The 20386-nt window shown below is 43.5% G+C and overlaps 1 pseudogene; it reads right to left on the bottom strand.

Moving 5' to 3' along the window:
- Positions 1 to 5452: 5452 nt before the first annotated feature.
- LOC122125194 lies at positions 5453 to 6301 on the bottom strand (annotated as a pseudogene).
- Positions 6302 to 20386: the final 14085 nt, after the last annotated feature.

A 20386-nucleotide genomic window follows, 5' to 3' on the forward strand; every position in this document is an offset into this window, starting at 1 on the left:
GGACACTGACCTTTTGTTATATTCCTGAGTAGACAAACTTGATTAGCGTCCATAGACCAAACAATGGTAATGTAGTAAGATTATTTTACTGATTCTGATAGTTATAGAGTAATTATGTCAGAGGATTACCTATTAGGAGACATTCAACTATGTAGTGATAAGAGGACAGTCTATTGGTAAATTGCTCTCAAATGGTTTAGGAGGAAAGTTCCTTTTACTGCTCTTGCAAAACTTGAAGTTTGAAATTAGCTCTGTATAAAACGAGATGAAGAACAGATATGCAGTTGAGATTAATGGTTCTACTATATCCAATGAGAAGTTACCAGTGAAAAACGCATAAAGAGAAGGGTGATAATTATTTATTCATCAAGTTGTGTGTTACATTGTCTTAAGTTCTCCTCTTGTGGTGCATGCCTCTCATTCTCTATCATGTGCTCATGGCTGCCCTTCTTCCCTCTCCAATTTGCCCTACTAGAAACAGTTACTTAGTGACCAAAAACATGGGCTCAACCCAGAAGGCAAATGGCAAAAAGGAAAACAGGCATTTGGAATTAAATGTTTTATCCCAGGTCTCTCCACACCCCCCCCCCCCCCCGGCCACCATTGAACTCAGGTTCTCAGTTATTGTACACCTGCAAAATGTACAGGGCAAAATGGAGGCAAGAGTTTGTGGCCAGTGTGCACATGACACATCACATAACTTCTCAGCTCCATAATCATGTGAGCTAATTCCTTCTAATTCCTCTGTCTCTATCTCTGTCTCTCTGCCTCCCCCCAACCCCCCCGCCCTCCCCGCCCCTGTCTCTAGTTCCTATTGGTTCTGTTTCTCTGAAGCACCCTGACTAAATAATATATATTGGTACCCTAACATTAATTGAATGATTAGTAAATATTTGTTTTTATTATCCTAATTATAGTCTTTTCAAATACCCAACTCTTGCATTTCTCATATCTGTACTGTACCTTTTATTATTTTTTAAAATTATAATCAGATTCATTGCTGTTGTCTTCCCTTCAGCTGTTTCTATGATTACTTTGTGCTCTTTCACTTACTTTTTAAAGTTGAACACTTAATTTTCTTTCTCTGTATGAGAAAACAAAACTATATATTTCTCGCTTTTTAGAGCTTTGTGTTCAGTTCACTATAGCCTTCATTGTTCCATAAACAATTGTCAGTTATAGTTTTGATTTTCTCTTTGACTACAAGGCTGTTAAAACTATCCCCTTTCTACTGTGGCTTCATTTTATTTTCTTCTTTGTTTTTTCTTTTGTTATTAACTTCTAGTTTTGGTGCATTATGGTTTGAATTTATGCATTGTATTCTTTTTCTTTTGTAGAATTTAATGAGATTTTCTTTGTGGCCTAAGATAGGATCAAATACTGTAAATGTTCCTTAGCCATTGAAGTGAATATGTATTCTCCATTTGCTGGTGATCACATTTGATATAGCCTACAAAGTCAAAAGTTAATAATTTTTGACCCTTCTGTAGTCATATTTAGTATGTTTTTAATTTCCAACCTTTTTAGCCTTGTATATTTAATGATATAGTCAGTGCACATAGATGAATGGTTCTAATTTCATTTAGTTGTGCCATTTACCATTCTCTCTCTTAATCCTTTTTTTTTTTGCTGTGAATTTTCCTTTGAAATTCATCCTATTTTCTAGGGCCTAAGGAAGAAGACTGTCCACCCCTTTTCCAGAATGTGGCCTACATTAGAGGAGTCTGATAAGACTCTGTTTCTACCCCAGCCATATTTATTTGCTATGGAGATGAGCATCTGACCCCCATGAAGTCAATCAGAATCCTCCTCCAGTGCTGGAACTTCCACTAGTGGCTTTTGCTGATCTCTGAAAATTTCTAGACTTAAAGGGGTATGTACTTGGTACTGCCTGTGCTTCAGCTATCTTCCCACAGGTAGGCTGGGAAGCAGAAGGCAAGAATTGCTGCAAGGTGGGAAGTTAAGTAGATGCCCAAGACAGCTCAAGATGAGAGACAGGGAAAAGGGTCTGAATGGAATGGAGTTCCCCGTGTTGTTTTAGTCCTGACCCTCTGGAGTCATCCACGAACAGTGATTTCTGCTCTTTTTTCCTTTCAAACTTTTTTTAATAATTAGAAGTTAGTTCATATTTTTAGTCAACATATGCTATATGCACATATACATATATGCTATATATACACATACATGCATATTATTTATTAACCTCAGAAAGTATAAAATTTATATTTCTTCTGTAAGAAATAATCTCTTGCTTATTAATTTTCTCCCCACTTCTACCTCTCAGTGCCTCTTGATATATTGACATTTTAGCTTCAGATTGTTGTTATGAATTTGTTTCTTACATTGATGTATTTTCTCTTCCAATAATTATTTTGGACATTTCTATTACTTAAAAAAATCATGTCAATAACAATTTAGAAAATCAACTCCAATTTATTATCTAGTTTCGACTCCCAATTTGTTTATTCCCTAGATGTAGCATTACTTTGAAGATATTTTTTCTGGATGCTTGAATAAATAGTCTAATTCTAAATGCTTCAATGTTAGAAAAAATGTTTCTTAATTGCTATCACAAAGGAATCATAGCTTTCTTGCTAAGAAATACTTTCGTATTTCTTTTTGGAACTTTGTAACATTGTCTTTACCATATTTGTGTTTGTATTTAGAGTGTTAGAGGAGATGTCTGATTCTAGTTCATTCCTCTTTACCCTGATAGGTAAACTCCTCTACACTCAAGGATATAGAGGATTTTAAAGTTGATCTTAAATGTACTAAAATTTCAACTGGAGATATTTGAGTATGGCTCCTCCTCTATTAATAATGTTTGGTCCTCTACAGGACTTTCTGTTCCTAAGATAATTGATAAGCATGGTGGTACATATCTATTAATTCCAGCTACTAAGGAGTTAGAAACAAGAGGATCACAGTCGGAGGCCAGTCTGGACATAAAAAAAGAAGTAAAACTTTATTTGAAAAATACTAAAAGTAAACAGGACTGGATGCATTGATAAATGGTAGTGTATCTCTGCCTCGCAAACTGGAGACTTTGAAGGCTCAGTAATGAAGAAAAGATAATTGCTCATCTTTCATGTTTCCCTTGGATCTATTTGTATCTTTTTTTCTAGAAAAGGAAGTTGTTTGAAGAGGTGGGTTTTGTTATCTAGGTTCGATGAAGCCAACAGATCAGGAAGTGACTGCCATTGAGGAGACAGTTTATTATTCACAGGTCTCAAGAGGAGAAGACTTCCACACCATGGGTATGTTGAGGGGTGCACACAGGAATTACCAGGGTTGCCCAGGAGGTATTAAGAGGAGATGAACCCTGGGAAAGAGGCTTCATTGTAGTTTTCATTGGGGAAAAAAATCGAGGCAGAGTAAGAAGGCCTAACATGGGCTAGTTTAAATCATTTTGGTAGCTTTGGAACAGAAGGGCTGTTGCTAGTGGCATGGAACATGGCTCCAAATAATTAGAGCAGGTAGATATTAGCCCAGAGTTTGAGTGTTCCATAAAGGAGATGGGCAGGGTATAAGCTCTGGTTGTCTGATGTGCATATGGGAGTCCTGATTGATTTTTTTTTCTGATAATATTCTAGTAAGAATATAGTTAAGAAAGTATTATTCTTGTTATAACACCTTGGTTTTCCCTTCTCTTCTTAATCTTACCAGAGATAGTTTTTGTTTACAACCACTTTTAACTTCGTTGTTCTCTTATCGTGTTAATTGTTTCTTTTATTACTTTTAGGGTTTTTTGTTGTTGTTGTTTGCTTTTGTTGGTTGTGGGGCTTAAACTCAGGGTCTGAGCACAGTCCCTGAGCTCAAGGCTTAGTGCTCTACCAGTTTGAGACATAGCTCTACTTCCAATTTTCTGGTGGTTAATTGGAAATAGGAGTCTCATGGAGGGGCTGGGAAGGTGGCTCAGTGGTAGAGTGCTTGCCTTGCATGCATGAGGCCCTGGGTTCGATTCCTCAGCACCACGTAAGCAGAAAAAAAAGCCAGAAGTGGTGCTGTGGCTCAAGTGGTAGTGTGCTAGCCTTGAGGTGAAGAGCTGAGGGACAGTGCCCAGGCCCAGAGTTCAGGCCCCACGACTGGACCCCCCAGAAAAAAAAAAAAAGAGTTTCATGGACTTTCCTGGGTGAGCTTCAAACTATGATCCTCAACTTAAAGCCTCGTGAGTAGCTAGGATTATAGGTGTGAGCCACCAGTGCCCAGATGGGTTTTGTTATATATATTTCATTATCTCATATTTATTATTTCATTTTTCTCTGCTTCCTTTTGATCATTTTATCTTCAACTTCCTGAGTTAACTCCATAGTCTGAAATCTTTTTTCATTTCTAGCACATGAATTTAGGTCTCAGCATGTCTTTCTTTGGTAGGGTTTTGCCATGTTCTTGTGCCTCACCTCTTATCATTTTTCAATTCTAAATTGTCCACAGTTTATTATGTATTTCCTGCTTAAGTTATTTGGCAATGCAATTGTTTTGCTTGTTTCCAAATATATGTTGGGGTTTTTTTTTTGGTGGGGGGAAGTGCATTGATAGTTTTGAGGTATTTTGTGGTAGTCAGAACATTTGGTATATGTCCTCTTGAGAAGATTTTTTTTGGCATATAGTTCAAGTCAAATATCATAAGTAACTGTATATATACATGGAAGGAGTGGGTGTTTAGGGGGAGTGTAAAGCACTATATATCCACATTATATCAAGGTGTCTACAATTTGATTGCTGAAATATTTTTTTTTCAAATTGGTCAGAATAGTTTATTCACAGTTAAAGGAGTTCAGTTCCAAAAGCAAAGGAGGGAGTAACAATGCTTGATAAGAAATATACTCATTACCTTACTCATGTAACTGTAACCCCTCTGTACAGTAGCTTTACAATAAAAAATACATGAAATAAAGTTCAGTTCCACCAGTGTGGTGACACATCCTTATAATGCCAGCACTTGGAAGGTAGGGGCAAGAGAATGAAAAGTTTGAGGCCAGTGTTACGTACCAAGACTTGTCTCCAAAAGTTGCCCAGTCGCAGTGTGCAAAATGTGCCACAAAATCCTTGTTGGAGCCTTGCTGAAACTTATGCAGGAAAAATCAGCTCCCCCTGCGTGAGGAGCAGTGTCAGATGACCACCATGAGGTGTTACATTTTAACTGAATAGCTCTCCTAGAGGAAAGCAGGCTGGTTTCATCTTCTTTAGCAACCTAGATGCCTAACAACCTTTCACCCTTTTAATAACTTTTAACCTTTATGCTACACAACCCTTCTCATTGCTGCAATAGAGAACCTGACTATAAAGGCAAAAGGGAAGCCCACACCAATGATTATGTAAGTCAGAGGGTGGCAGTTGTGACAATTTAACTGTTCTTAACTCCTTTAAGACCTCTTTTATATAAATTAGGGTATTTTCTGATTTTCAAGCCCTTCCAGGATAATAATGATGTTGGTGAATGCTGATTTTTTCCAACTTTCTGTCCCCTCAATCCTCCAAATCTCTATGGCTTTCAAGTTTGCTCCAATTTTTCAGGGCTCATTGTTTGAAAATTAAGCCCCATAAATGTGTATTTCTTCATAGACTATACCCTGGGAGGGAGCTAAGCTGTGCTACCCAAATGTTAAGGGCTGGACTCGTGTATGCTCTTCTTTATGCAGCTGCTGGGCTCAATTCTTTAGCACCTCAGCCTTGGCCTCTTCCTTTTCAACATCATCTCCCAGCTTGTACGTGCGGCTGGCATTGGCACAGGCCCACACTTGGCCCAGGTCACAGGCCTTCGGTGAGTATTTACATGCCTGGCTCATGTCCTTGGGAAAGGCAGGGGTGCCCTGCAGGAACATAGCACTGAGGTTGAAGCAGCTGGAGGCATAGCTGCCATCACAGGCTCTTGTGTAATAGTATCTGTCCTTGCTAGGTTGGGCTGGCCATCTTCATTGACCTGTCCATCATGGGCCAGGAGACCAGCATTGTGACATGCTTCCATAGACTTCTTTCTAGGTTTCTCACACACCATTAGAAAGCAGTTTAAGGCAGCTTTCAGGTTCTGGGTCAGTCCACCTTTTCCAGTCATGTAATAGGCACCTAGTTTGTAGCAGCTATTGCTATGTTTGCTCTTTTCAGAGTTGAACTTCAACACCTTGGCTGCCTCATCAAAATTCTTCTAGATCCCTTCCAAATAGTCCACCAGCTGGCAGCAACCATCTGGGTCTTTCTCTTTGTAGCACTCCACCTTCATGTTCTCTAGAAATAACTTCACCTGTTCCTCATCCTGGAAGTCCAGTGGTCCAGCCATGACTCCTGCTCTCCCCCACCCATGTTGTCCTGGCTGAAATATTTTTCAATCATAGTAACATAGTTCATTTCTGAGAGTGGGCTACTCTGTAGATTTGTCTGTTTCTCCTTTCGTGGTACCAGTCCCACAGTTTGACTCTACTCTGTTGTTACTTGTACTCAAAACATCGTTGCCATATTTTTTGATGGATAATTCCTCTGTGTGTGTGTGTGTGTGTGTGTGTGTGTGTGTGTGTGTGCCTGCCTGTCCTGGGGCTTGAACTCAGGGCCTGGGGACTATCCCTGAGCTTTTTTGCTCAAGGCTAATGCTCTACTACTTGAGCCACAGATCTTCTTCTGGCTTTTTTTGGTAGTTATTTGGCAATAAGAGTCTCAGTGACTTTACTGCCCAGGTTGACTTTGAACACAATCCTCAGATATTGGCCTTCTGAATAGCTGGGACTACAGCCATCCCTGCCTGGTAAATAATTTTTTTTAATGTATAAAATGTTCTGAATTTCTACAAAATCAATATTTTCTACTATTAATTTTTCATTGTCCTCCTTTGGGATAACATTTTACATTGTGTTCCATAACTTTATTTCCAATCTTTCTGGCTCAATTTTAGATGCTTCTTACATAAATAGTATATGGATAAACTATGAAATTCTGAAATTTATGAAATTATGAAATTCTGTCTCTGAATAAAAAGTTTACCCTATTCACATCCACTTATGGGTATCAATACACTTAAGCCTAATTCTCCAACATCAGTTGTGCTTGTATCATGGTTTTTCTTGCTTCTTTGTTTCCTGTTATTCTTGCTTTCTGATGACTTTTTGTTGTTGTTACCTTTTCTTTAACCTCTCCGTGTTTTTTTCCTTGTCGGACAGTCGATCTTTATGGGGTTGTCTCTCACGTGCTCTTTCCTATGGGACAGTTACACAGTTGCCTCAATCTGTCTCAGTGGTGTTGAAAGTTGCGAATCAGGTATCATGGAACCACCTTTGTCCTGGGTCTTTTCCACATAGGTGGGGTAGTTCTGAACCTCACAGCTACACAGGAAGCCACTTCTTTCTTGGGTTGCATTTCTTTCTGTCCAATGACAAACAGCACATTTCCAGACACATAACCCAAGTGAATAAGCAAAGTCAATCTGCCCTTCTCTGCCCCGAGGCTGCTGTGTCTTCATGACTCTGTGGGTTCAGATAAGAACTATACCTACCTCAGCCCAGCTAGCTCAGTCTGGGTCTAAAATGGCCCTGTCAGCAACAAGGAGACTCTGTTCCTAACTCTTAGCTGCACAGGGATTCCTTCTGGTTTCTTTTCCCATTTATTTACCTATAAAGATCTTCTGTTCTCTATGTTTTTTATCACAATTATATATATACATACAAGCAAACATACATATTGTTCCTACATGTTGGAAGGCAAGGAGAACGTTCTGGCCCCACGTATTTTTATTCACATACAAAGTAAGCTGATGGACTGACTTGCATGGAACAGCTGCAGCAGCTGTCTTCTGGTGAGGAGGGGCCAGGCCTCTTCCAGCAGCTTTGAAGGCTGCATCTTGCTGGTTCTTCTTGGGCCTTCCCAGGTCCCTAAGGGATCTTGATCTGGCCAGTTCCTCTGTCTTTGCTTCCCAGGCTCATTGGCCTTGATGGGGAAGCCCAAAAGCTTCTCCTGAAACATTCAAAAGAGGCTTGAAGGTCAAAAAAGGCAACACAACAATGCAATCACCAAAACAAAAGAGTGATGACAGAGATGGATGATGAAGAGCTAAGAAAGAGCTTTTCCCAGGGCTGTTTTCCGAGCTGTTCTGGACACTGGACAAATGTGTTCAGATGTCTGCCTGAGGTAGTGTTGGACTGGCTCAGAACTGCTGGATGGGAAGACTCTGGGCCCCTATGCACTTCTTCCTGCCTGGCTCTCCAGTTCTTCTGCATTTTTAAATCAAATAAATTTAATTGCTGCTTATTGAGACTCACAGGAATCTTTTTCTTTTTAACATATTCACACTAAATCCATCCATTCATCCATCCATTTATAGACCACATCTTACTATATAGCCTAGGATAGCCTTCAACTCAAGACCCTCCTGCTTCAGACTCCCTCTGCCCAGATGACAGGATATACTACCAAGCACCATGTTAAGCGAGTTATTAAACACTTTTACCCTTCCATACTTTTCAATGCATGCAATTATGATATTGAAACTAATATCTCCATCATTTTATAGATTAAAAAACTGAGGCTCACAGAATTTAAGATTCTTCCTCAAGTTTGTACACTTGGCACATGCCAGAGTTAGAAATCAGAACCAATCTCAGTTGATTTCAAAGGCTGGGTTCTTTCTTCTACACTTTTCCTTTTTTTCCCTTCCAGTACTAAGGTGTGAACTCAGGGCTTGGGTGCTTACTAGCCAGGAACTGTATAGCCCATACCATTGGCCCTTCTTTACTTGAATTATTTTTCAGATAAGGTCTCATGTTTTGTGCCTGGAGATGGCCTCAGTAGCTGGGGTAACAGCTGGGTTGACTGGGGACCTGGCTAAGCTTTTCCCTGGGCTAGCCTCCAACCGTGATCGTCCAGATCTCTGTCTTACTAGTAGCCTTGATTACAGGCATGAGCTACCCACCCTGCCTCTCCTCAGTATTCTTCTGCTGATTGATACACAGGGATTCAAATGTGATGCCAACATTTGCTTCCAAGCTGATTTCAGTTAATTTGAAGATAGTTTCCAAATAGCTAATCTTGACAGGGGTGGGAGGGCACAGGGAATTAGCAGCTCACTGCTTCTCCAGGAAACAGTACTATATTTCCAGACTCTTCTGAAAGAACTCAGTGTATTGTTCAGGGAATATGGCTAGATCTTCTCAGCCCTGATGGGGTAGGAAATTGAGAGAGGTTGAGGGACAGGTGCAGAATGAGTTGAGGATAGGCTGGTCTGGAAAAGTAGTGAGAGTGAATCTAGAAGTCATTTTGGGTCCTTGAAGCCTCTGTACACATCTTTCATTTGAGGAAAAAGTCTCTACTTCCACCCCCTACCTCCCACTCATTGTGCCCTCTGAGAACCAGGTTCACGCATCTCTAAGTTCAAATATAACTTCAGGACCATTTTACCAAGGAGGAAATATTTTACGCTCTAGCTACTTTTCCTAAAATAGCCTAAAATTTTTGGGATGTGTCAGGCATTAATAGTTCATACCTGTAATCCAGATATGATGTAATCCAGGCAGGAGTCTGGGGTCTGAGGAGTGTGATTCCAAGACATCTTTGGCGGGATAGTTCATGAGACTCTTATCTCCAATTAATCACTGAAAAGAAGGAAACATGCATATTTGAACACCTTGAGAAAAAAAACCAATGGACAACACCCAGGCCCCAAGTACAAGCTCCATTACTGGCACAAAAAAAAGAAAAGAAAAAAAGTTTGGGAGGCTGAATACATGCTAAGTAGGGAAGAGGTAGTCCAGGCGGAAGGTAAATGGCTCAGACCCAATTCAGCAGACTCTATCACCATTCTGTAGCCCACTGCTCAATGCAATAGTTTGTGTGCCCGGAGTTCCTGCTCTCTGTAGATCCTATGCAGGGTCCACAATGCATCTGGAGGAGGGAGTCTGCACCCAGTATCTAGGTATGAGAGCTTTTCTGCCAAGATGCCTGTGTGCAACAGTTTGGACAGAATCTGCTGCTGATGCTAAGTGTGGGTACATCCTGGCTCTTCCCAAAGCCAAGTTCTGACCCTTCCTGTGTGCAGCCTGGGCATTACGGACTCCCGCCTGCATCTGGACTGCATGGGAGATTTCCTGCTCCAGCTCTCCTTGCCATGATGATCCCCCTGCAGTCTGTAAGCTCACTATGGCCTAGTGCCCTGGAAGCTCATTGTCTCCCTACTTGGCTTGTCCTCTCTGAGACATGACAGTGTGACGGATTGAAATGAGATCCCTGTCCTTTTCCTTCGCTTGACTCTCATGTAAATATCTAGAACTCACCTGCTTCCTCATTCCAGAAAGAGAAGATAATCGGTCAGGCTAAGATAAGTTATACCACAAACAAACCTCAGACCTTAGTGGCTTAAAACAATGAAGATTTACTTCTCAGCCCTGCTCCATGTCCACTGTGGGTTGGCTGGAGGCCTGTTCCATGTCATCCATTTGTGGAGTCCAGGCTGATGGAGCCAGGTTTTTTTTTTTTAAAGTACTACTGGTTGTTACAGTGAAGGGGAAGGAATCTGGAGGGTTTTACCCTGGTAATAAATGCTTCAGTCTGGAGGTGACACAGATCACACGGAATAGGAAATTTGTTCAAAAAGTAGAAGCTGAAAGTAGAAACTCCAGGATTCACAGTGTGGCTAAGCAGAGATACATTTCTGGAATTATGAGGAATTGGGTTTCAGATCCTCAGAGGAGTGGGTAGTTAGAGTCAACAGCTACCACTTTGAACCTTAATCCTCAGATCTCAGCCACCAGAGTAGCTAGGATTATAGGCGTGAACTACTAGTACCTGACTCCGAATCTATTGACTTAGAAGTTAAGCTGCTCTGACTTCAGTTTGAATTCAGCTGTGAACTAGATGTGTGACTTTGGACAAATTTGCTTAGCTGCTGTAAGCCTCAGCCTCCTCATCTGTAAAATGGAACCAGTACCATCTATGGTGTCATGATTGATTTGTGCTAGTGCCACAATTCTCAGCCACCTGGGTCTGGGTCCACAGAGCCTGTTTCTGCTTAAACCCTGTACCTTTCACTTGCACAAAGCTGGTTTAGTAGCACTCATATGACACAAGATAACAGGGCATCTCTCTGATCTTACTATCCCATTCTTCTCCCCCTTTCATCCCAAACTATTAGGGAGGAACGTCCTCTGGAGCCTCCCTCCAACCCCAGTTCTGGTCTGGCTGATAACACAGAGCATGCTTTAAGCTCTTTCCTAGAAGATCTGCTTCTGACACTGTTAGCTCAGGTCTTCACTAGCCCCTCTTTGGGGGTTTGGACTCCTTTAGTCATCAGAGTCTGATTGGCTGTAGCCTTCATTGTACTTGGAATGATCATTTCCCTTGGTGGAGGGGGAGGGAGCTTGACCCTGAACCCCAGACATCCTGTGCTCCAGGCTGTGACTGAGAGGGTTTGAGGGAGTCCATTCTGAAGAAAGGAGGGAAGGGTTACTGAAGCCCTCTAAGCAGGCAAAGCCAAGCCATTTATCTTAGGGCATTAGTCACTGAGCTGCTGATGCAGGAAAACATGTTGTACTCTTGGCAATCACCATTTACATTAAACCAGGATGATTTGTGGAGTTGGAGGCTTGAGACCCTTCCAGATTTCCCCACCCACCTTGATCTGTCCCTCCAAGTGCCAGATGCTGGAGCTGTGGGCTCTTCCCTATGGGAGAGGGATTAGATTTGTCCTGAATACAACAGGTGCCCTAGGTCTCTGCCCCATTTCCTTCTAGCTACTTATTGGCTACAGGACCATAGGAGATACCTCAGTCTCCTCAGATTCCTAGAACCACTCTCCTCTCACTGCTGCCTTGCTTTCAGGCAAAAATGGATTCAAAGGCAACATTACATCTTATGCATGGTCTTATTTCTTGGCTTTATATATCTAGGGTTTGGAAGAAAAGGCTTTCAGTTCCCCCAGTTTTCCATTTTAACAGGGAGATGACAACAGCAATGGATATCATGTATATATAGTGTTTCTTCCCACTTCAGCTTCTTCTTTTTCTCTCTTACAAGACTGTTCCACACAAGAGTGAACATTGTATTGTTGACACCTAATATTCTGTCTTTCTAGCTAAGTGATATGGCCAGAGAACAGAGACAGTCTTTTGGAGTGAAGACAATCTTGGGTGATATCATTTGGATATCTTTCTCATAATTTGTGTGTTAGAAACGAAGCCCATAAAGTCACATATTAATGGGATTTCCAGGTGGGACCTTTGGGAGATGAGAGGTCAGGAGGGCCACCCTCATGAATGGATTAATCCCTTGGTAGAGTATTAGAATAATCACTTGCTATGGGAATGACACACACACACACACACACACACACACACACACACACACCTACACATAATCTCAGCCCTCACTGGCACAGTCACTCTGCTTTGCCATGTGATGTCCTTTTGCCATGTTATGGAGCAGCAGAAAGACCCACACCAGAAGCCCCTATTCTTTATAAGCTGTCCTGAATTTTTGTTCAGTTAGAACAATAAAAAAGAAGGACTAAGTCACTAGGTATCCACATTCACATAGAAGTCCAGTAGCTTGGCCATCTATTGTCTTCCGGCTGTCAAGAGGTTGGTCTGGCATTGCTGTCTGGAAAGAAAGCTTAAAAGAGGCTGGAGGCAAACCTTGTAGAACTGATGGTGAAACAAAGGCTTGGAGGGAAAACCAAGTCCCTGGTAACATCGGTTAGGTAGTTGGGTCTAACTTATCTGGATTAGCCTATTAAGTTTGATTGAGAGGCAACACATTCTCTTCGCTATTTAAATCAGTCTGAGATAGTCTTTGTGGTATGAGAGGCTTGACTAATACAATAAGTAAATGTGATCAGAGTTCAGAAAAAATCCAGTCTCTGATAATCTGTACAGGGTATCCCACTTCTGAGAACACCACTGTGGCTTAGTGGGGCTTGGTTCTTTTTGTAGGACCATTAATATATTACTTCCCTGCTTACAAGGGTCTATGTCTCTGGGTCCCAAACTGTACCTGTACCATATACATTCTCTAGGATATATATAATATATCTCAGTGAGACTATATATATATATATATACACACACACACACACACACCTATATGGAGACCATATATAGAGAGATCATATATAGAGACTATATATATGTGTGTATGTGTGTGTGTGTGTGTGTGTGTGTGTGTATACATACACACACATGCAAATGCAAGGTCTCACTATGTAAGTGTAAGGCCCATCTAGACTGGCCTCAAATTTACAGTTCTCCTGAATCTTCCTCCTGAGCACTGAGATTGTAGGCATTTACTGTGCATGCTTTGGCTCTTACCTTCTTCATCCTGTCTTGTCTCTAGATCCTTTGGCTCCTATAACAGACTAGGTAGGCATTTAGAAAATAATTGTTTTCCTAATCAGATGCACTGATTAGGATGGGGATGGGAGATGGAAGGTAAGGAGGAAATGTAGATAGACCTCAAGGATGAGGACTCTGAGTACAAGACAGAAGCCATGAGGCCCAGAACTGAGTGGTTTCATGTTGGATAAAATGAAAAATTGCCTTTAGAGAGGCATAGGCTGGAACAAGAACAGTCCACGTGTCAGCTGGGAGGTGAGAAGTGTCATGGAGATGGTGAGGCAGAAACATGTAGGTTAACTAGAAATTGGGGTGGGGGCAGGGCAGAGCTGCTATCACAGCAGGAGTCCTACTCCTTTGTACTTCCTGTAAGGCCAACAGAAATTTTCCTAGTCCTGAACTTGTTCTGATGCATGTCATTCACAATGGTGGGTGGTAGGACGTATTGATTCTGGAGATAAGGCACATGATGTCTTGGACGTAACTCCAAACTAACAGTGATTTGGTTAGATGTGGCTTTAACAAGGTGCATTCTTTAAGAGCCATTCTTTAAGGCTAATACCATTTTGAGAATGGTTAGAAACTACCCAACAAGTGACAGTATTTTATTTTGAACTGGTCTGCCCTTCTATACTGGCTGCTGCCAAAGAGGAATGAAGGGCTGCTGGAATGGGCCCTGGGGGACCAGGAAGGATCTAAGTAGCAGCCTGGTGCAGAAGGTCTCAGGCTTCCATCCCAGAAGGACAGAAAGTAGGGAACCAGGATAGGAGTGGAGGCAGTGGTTGAAGAAGGGGGCTACCTCCAGAGGTTCTGGAATGTTTCAGCTTTTGAAACTCAAACCTGCAGACTCTGGCTGCCCATGGGACGAGAGCTCTCTGTGTCCCTCTAAACCTGTCTCCTGGCTTAGAGCTTAGTATGGCTAGACCTGAGGCTCAAAGGCTAATACCACAGCTCATGACCGAGCATGGGCCAAAGTTGCAGTGGTAGGATTTGACCTACATGGAAGGGAGCCAAGCCCTAACCTGGCTCCACTGAGCAGCAGCAAGCACTCTAAGACTTTGAGCCTGGAATTTTGGTCCCACTTGTCCACTCACACAAGACAAATCCAGCTAGGTTGTTCTTTTACCCAGCCAGGGCTGGTCCCTAGAATGTGTCTTAGGGACCTTAACAAGGAACTTACATGCCCAAGCTGAATCTTTGGGCATCATGTTACATAACACTTGGTACATGGGGTACTCTCTACATCTGTTCTTAGCTAGCCTCAGATTACTGTTTGCCCAATACTTGAAAATACTACTCTTCCTTTGAAGCTTGGACCAACTTCTACCTCTGTCCCCCACCAGCAAGCATCTCCTTTTGACTCTAATGGAAGAGCCAGGTCTGGGCATGGTCACCTGTGGGCTCTCTGAATGTGACCCAGACTTCCCTATATCGTCTCCATTTCTCTAGGTAGCCCTTAGGATGTTGACATGGACCCCCTAAAATCTTTGGATTTGGTCTGAGGAGAAATGGGGAGAAATGAGACAGCCTAGGGGTAGTCCCATCCATCCATCTATCCATCCATTCATACATCTCTTACTCCTCTTGCTGACATTCAGGTACAAATCTTTATAATGGCTCATTGTTTCATATCTCTTGGGTATGTCTAGGAGTGGAATGGCTGAATCATATAGTGGGGTATGTTTCTCTCTTGAACAGACTCAGAGGGTTTCATGTCCTCTCCGGCAACATTTGAGAGTACTAGTCGTTGCATGGATTTGGCAACACTTGATATTGTTAATCTTCTTTATTTAAGGATGAGGTAATGTGGGTTATGACAGTAAATGAAAAGGACAGGGCAGGAAAATGCAGTTAGAAAAAGGAAATTGAGTGAAGAACGGACAGTTTCATTAGAATCTCTCCTCCACTGATCATCAGCTCCATGACTGATGACAAACTGAACCATTTTCTCAGCTGTAAAATGGGAACACAGTACTATTGAGATTAAATGAGGCAACGAATATAAACATATCTTCATAGTCTCTGGCCTCAGGGACCCTGAGGTCCAAGCAATTTCTGTGCTTGAATTAAGTAAGGATATCCTTTTTTTTCTGGGTTATTATAACTTGAGCCAGAGTCCTGGCAGCTGCATTTTGACACCTAAGAACCCTTGAGCAGCACACAAACACACAGTTCCTTGCATTGATTCCATGTGTTCCCCAGCAAATGCACACTGTAAACATAGGTGAACATCAGAAGTGAATGCATTTTTCAGTGCACATGGTCATCCTCCTCCTGCCCTCTCCCTCACTCTAGTGATCCCCTCTTTGCTCCACCAGTTTCCATGGTGCAGAAGACCTTTAGGGCCAAACACTAGGTCCAAACTGCTAACAGAGACTGCTTTCAAGTGTGGTGTCTATATCCAGTCCTAGAGACTCCAACTTTATTAGTATTCTTGTTCTTGGAAATAATTTCATATTACAGAGATGTGCTTGAGACATCATCATTTTGGTTACTGGATTTGGTCTTTGTGGAGGGAGCCAGAGAGGGGGCACAGGATATTTGAGGACTCCAGGATATATGACAGAGGCTCATGGTTAACAGTAGCAAGGTGCTATGTGCTGGACTGCAATCCTTAGGCCAGGGATATCTTTTCAGGAGACTTAAGTCTTCTGTGATCTCTATGGTACCAACATACAGAAGGTCAGGGATTTTTACCTAAAACACACTCAACGAAGGTGTCTGTCTTCAACACCAAATGCAGCTCAGCAGGTGACTGAACCAGGCTGTTGGAGATGTGTGTGTGTGTGTGTGTGTGTGTGTTCTTCAAAAAGGCCTACTAGAAATATGGGTGAGTGGGGAGACTCTTGGCAGGTTTTCTTGAAACATGAGAATAGGATACAGAACTTTGTTTATGCTGAATCAGGGATAGTCTGGGGGAGGCAAGGACCAGTAGAGCCTAGCAGATCATATGATCATATGCGCTGGAGAATGTTGCCTTTGGGCTTTCTGTTCTTGCTCAGGTGGATGCCCAGGCTGGGAGCCCAGAAGGACTCCGTGGTGAGAGTAAAGCTGGGTTGAATGACGGATAACTCATTCCTGACATACTTCAGTGAAGCACTGGGGAAGTGTTACCTACCCAGAGTTCAGTTTTCCAGGAATTTTGAGAATTGAGCAGCTGTGATGGGTAAGATATGCCCACATTTTAATGCTTTCTCTGCTGAGGATAGTTCTGCTGCTGAGTAGTGAAGGGCAGGTTGGTAAAGAGGAAAGAGCCAAGATTCTTCAGCTCTGTGCAGATGAAGATCAACTGTTAACAAACACCAAAAATAGATGCAAATGGATTCTTGTTTCTTCTCCTAACACAAGAAGGTGAGGGTACCTTTGGAAAACTCAGCACTATAAAGAAGAACAGCAAAATCAGCTTTCTTCTTTCTAGTCTTTCAGGCTTGGATGGTGTTGGGCTGAGAAGGTTGGCCAGGCACTACTAGGGACTCAAGGGGAAGAAAAAGGGTGACATATGGTGGTGGCCATGTAAGTGCTGAACAGAACGAACAGAGCACTGCTGATGCCGAATGGCCATCTAGAAGAGACAAATGTTGTTACGATTTTGGCTGGGGTCTCTCAAGGGACTTCCACCCCTGATCCCTCTAGTCTTCTGCCTCTGCTGGGATGGTACCATGAACTGCTTCTCTAGAGGAATGCTGGTTTTGAAAGTCACCTTCTGTGGATGCTTTTCTGCCTGCCTGCCTGCTGCTGGGGTGGGTAAGCAGGCGACATAAATCCTTCCTCATCCCTGTCCCGTGGCGCTTGCCTGTGCGGCTGTGGGGAGGAGGCTCTGGCAGCTATAAATCAGTGGCCTCCTCTAGCGGCTGCCTAACCTTCATCATGGTGCTTTACGGCTCTGACACCAGCCAGGATTTAGTAGGCCCAGCCAGGCTGAGGCTGCCTCCTCCCCCTTGGAATTAAGGCCATCCATAAATCCTGGAGATGCCCATTTGCATATCCATCTGCATAGATTTGCCCCCTCAAATTGCCTGCCTTAAAAACTCACAGAATGCAAAATTGGAGTGGCTGGAACTCTGAGTTTTTGTTGTCTCAAACTCCAGTTGGAGAAAGGAAACAGAGTCAGGCACCACTCGGGAAAGATTTAGCCCTAAGTATAGTGTATCTAATAGAAGTAGATAAAGCTTTCAGAAGCTGAATGAGGTTCAATGAGTTGATTGGCTAGACTGGAGAGTCCTCATAAGAAGGACAGAGGAAGAATCCTAAGGGAAGGGACCAGGGTCCCTGAGGCTTGAGGACATCACTCAGGAAAGTTCCATGTGGGCACAGCATAGAGCAGTCCTGAGGGAAGAACTGGTCAGCCAGTGTGGGTTCACTGAGCACTTAAGGGACAGGAGGAAAGGGAAAGAGAATGTGCTGTCTGTGGAAGTGATCCACAGAGTTCCACAAAGCAGTCAGAGGCCAGAGGCAGGGACACGCACAGAAAGAGCCCATTGGCTCTTTCTGCTTCAGGCTGGTGCCAGTTACAGCAAAAAACCTGCTTGATTTGAGGAGGCCAAGACATAGCAAGGACTCGTGGAACAGCCAGGCTGAGCTCTGTAAAATTCATGCTGTGTTAGAGAGCCTGAATTAGAATACTGGTCACTGCTTCAGATGTGGCCTCTCTAAGGGTGACTGTCCACTGAACCCATTTTCCAGCTTTGCCCTAGTTTAACTCTTTTTAGGCTCTAAAGGGGAGAAGCAAAACCATAACACTGCAGAAAACTTTGCTTCTCTCATCCCATAGAGTCTACAGGGGTTTCACAAGTAAAAGCCCTTGGGTGGAACCTAGTATTACTAGCTGGGTTCAGAGCTGGCTCGTAACCAGACAGGGCCAGGAACCTCTGCCCCAGGAATTTGCCTATGGTCCTACTTATCTACCCCTCCCTCACCCTCTGGTGCTTCATGTGTTTGCCATTGACTCATGAAAAAGGTCCTAGCTTACATCAGAAGTTTGTGCTGTAATTTCTTGGGAGAGGTAGGCTTTGTTCTTTTGGGAAAAGTCCCCTCCAGGGGCTGAAGGGGTGGGCCTCCATCTGAATTGGCAAGCCCATTATGGTAGCCAGGCCTGGAGTTTTCTTCTTCCATCTCCAGTGTATGATCCACTGTACAGCTTCTGTCTGACCCTTGGTGCAGAACCTTCCTCCCAAACTTTCCAGTCTCCCTTTATAGCTCATCAAATCAGAACAGAGAGCAGTAGAGATCCTTGTCAAGCTGAGCCCTGACATCCATGTCTCTGTCCCAAGCCTCTTCTGACTCTTCCTGCTCTGCCCTGTAGCTAAGAGGATGCCAGCTCCCTTTCACCCCCCCAATTGGGGCAGAATCCCAGTCCCAGGAGTGGCTGTTGTGAAGACGAGCCAGGATGGGTTAGAACTAGGATGGTTTGGACCCAGGATGGTTAGTGGGGAAGAAGCAGATGGAGCTAATGTGCCTGAATGTGGGCATCATGGGCGAGAAGGGGGAGCCACCATCACCATGCCTGGCTCTGTACATGAAGACTTGTGGTGGAGGCCAGCACCTGTCCTCACAGACTCTGATCCTCCTTTCTACTGGGGAACCGGGCTTTCAGCTCTTCATCTCTCCAGCCCCCATCTCTCTCTGTGGGCTTTCTCTTCTGGCTCCTCTCTGCTAAACTTCTAAGGGCCTCCCTGTGGTTTTGGGAGAGAAAGGTCCTTCCCTTCACCTGCCAGCCTTTATTACAAAGCAGTCCAGAATGAAGTGAGTAGAGATGTCAAGACACTACGAGGGCATCTCAGGAGAAGAGAGACAAGAGGGGGAAAAAGTGAGAGAGAATTCTGTCTGTAGCTTTTTAAGACACAATGATAATAGCATTAACAATAAAAGCTGGGGCATGGTCTCCTATTGGCTGCAGGAATGGGGATCACAGAGGCAGGGGTATGGCTCAGAAGACCTCCCCAGAGCCTCCCTGGCTAACATGTGCTGGGATTCTTAGAAAGCATGCACAGACTTTGTGGCGGCGCAGCAGCAGGCCTGAGCAGGAGGGCCCCCCATCTGGAAGCCTTTAAGGTCTCCCTCCCCCTCTTCTGCAAATAGCTTGTTCCCAGAAAACAGGAGGAGAAGTTACCCAACAACAAGCTAGGGCTTCCTGTGGGGCTGGCAGCCCCCTCCCCTGCCTCTGTTGTGTGCACCAGACCCGCACCAGCTCCCCAGGCCTGGGCTCAGACAGACTCCTGCCAGTCACATATGGCAGACGTGGCCCTCGTCATCTCCTCCACATCCTGGGCTCACCTCTCCCAGGAAGTGTCAGCGCATCTTTGGTGAAGACATACCTTGTCTTGTGGTATCCCTCAATGCCACTTCATAGTAGCAGACTGTAAATCTATCTGCAATTGTCCTCGCTTTCCATCTAGCCTGGATTGAGAGGACATTTAGGAGTTGAGGAAACCCTTTCCTATTTTGCATAATTTTCATAATAGAGGCCCAGAGAAACAAGCTGACTTGCTCTAAAGCAAACAAAGCCACACGTTAGACATGTTCCTTTCTGATACAACAGTCTGTTGCACCATGTCCTTTGGTTGTACCTTCCTCCACGGGCTGACAGCAGTGGCCCAAGGAGAGTCCTCAAGTTTTGGCTGCTGACTTGACAGGGCTCTAGCACAGGTGACATGCTGCCTGAGTGCAGAAGCTGGCGGAGAGAGAGGACAAGAGACCTTGGTGAGGGGGTCTTCAGAAGCAGAATGGGGTCACCATTGCTGTCTGACATGCACACTGACCATCGATCTAGCTCCAGACCTGCTCATTCAGCATACAAGGACACCAGCTTCTGGGAAGCTTGGAAACAAAAATTTCTAACTTCTAGAAGTTTTAAACTTTTAGATAAGCAGTGAGTTCATTTTGAGATGGTGTCCTTGTCCTTGTAAGAGGTGACAGACATGGAGTTCTGGTAGTTCTTGCCTGTCATCCTAGCTACTTGGGAGATTAAGAACTGGAGGCTCAGGGTTTAAGGCCAGCTGGTCAGAAAAGCTCTCACGACCCCTTCTCAATTGGCAGCAAGATATAGTAGTATACCTGATACATCAAGCTATGTGAAAGGCTGAGAT

Source organism: Dipodomys spectabilis, unplaced genomic scaffold (assembly GCF_019054845.1).
Source record: "Dipodomys spectabilis isolate Male_0828 unplaced genomic scaffold, ASM1905484v1 ptg000262l, whole genome shotgun sequence".
Lineage (NCBI taxonomy): Eukaryota > Metazoa > Chordata > Mammalia > Rodentia > Heteromyidae > Dipodomys > Dipodomys spectabilis.